We start from the raw sequence: 953 nt of genomic DNA, 5'->3' as shown, positions 1-953 counted from the left end.
AGAGAGAGAGAGAGAGAGAGAGAGAGAGAGAGAGAGAGAGAGAGAGAGAGAGAGAGAGAGAGAGAGATCATTATTTTTCATCTAAGAAGTCACTTTAATTCTTTGTAATTTTTCAGATCAGTAATTATGTAACGAGGACCGCATCTGAAGATGAGATGGTTGTTAAATCAAGGAGCTAGGCATTCTGGATTACACCAGACAAGAGAGGACGCAAGAAACCAAGAGCAACTTCTATGAGGACAATGGGAGAGGTTAGTGGAGTTGTATGACTGGATATGAAAGAAAAATAATGTTTGAAGAATAAGGTATTTAACTTTTTTCTGAGTAAAGATAATGTTAATCTTCGAGAACAATTTGTTGTAATTCTTTTTTAAAATGGAGGAAAATAAGCGATTTTTTTTTTAGATTTTCAAAGTACTTGAGTATTTATTCATAAAGACATTTTTAAAATATATTCATAATTAAAAGCAAGATAAAAATATAACCAGAATTTAGATTAAATTGTATGTGAAATGCCCGGTAGAGTTTATCAATGGAATCACGTACATGCTATAGTATACAGTATATGTCTTATATTCTAGTGTTTAGGATATTTGGCCGTGATTATGTATTTGGCTGTTAGCTAGTAGTCGTGGGTTGCAACCAAGATGAATAGGTCATAGGGCTCGCAGCCCCATCCCATGAGAATGTTATTTCCCTCTGGAGCTTTTAAGAAAAATATGATCATTCTACCTTTGAAGGAGGTGGGGAGGCTTCTGAATATTTCATTTTTTTTTCTATTTCAGTAGGTTCTTGGTTTTGGGTGGGGTGGGGGTATTGGGGAGTTGCTAGCCCCAATCTATTCTTCTTGACCCCTTTAAAGGCAAGAACTCACTTGCATCTAGTAGATCCTATAGGCGATAAGGAAAGCGGGTCCCAAAAATTTGCAGCCTGAGTAGTGTACCACTAAGTAC

The sequence above is a fragment of the Palaemon carinicauda genome, chromosome 32 (genome assembly GCF_036898095.1).
Source record: "Palaemon carinicauda isolate YSFRI2023 chromosome 32, ASM3689809v2, whole genome shotgun sequence".
Classification (NCBI taxonomy): Eukaryota; Metazoa; Arthropoda; class Malacostraca; order Decapoda; family Palaemonidae; genus Palaemon; species Palaemon carinicauda.
The sequence above is the reverse complement of the archived record's forward strand: the minus strand, read 5'-3'. Positions refer to the sequence as shown.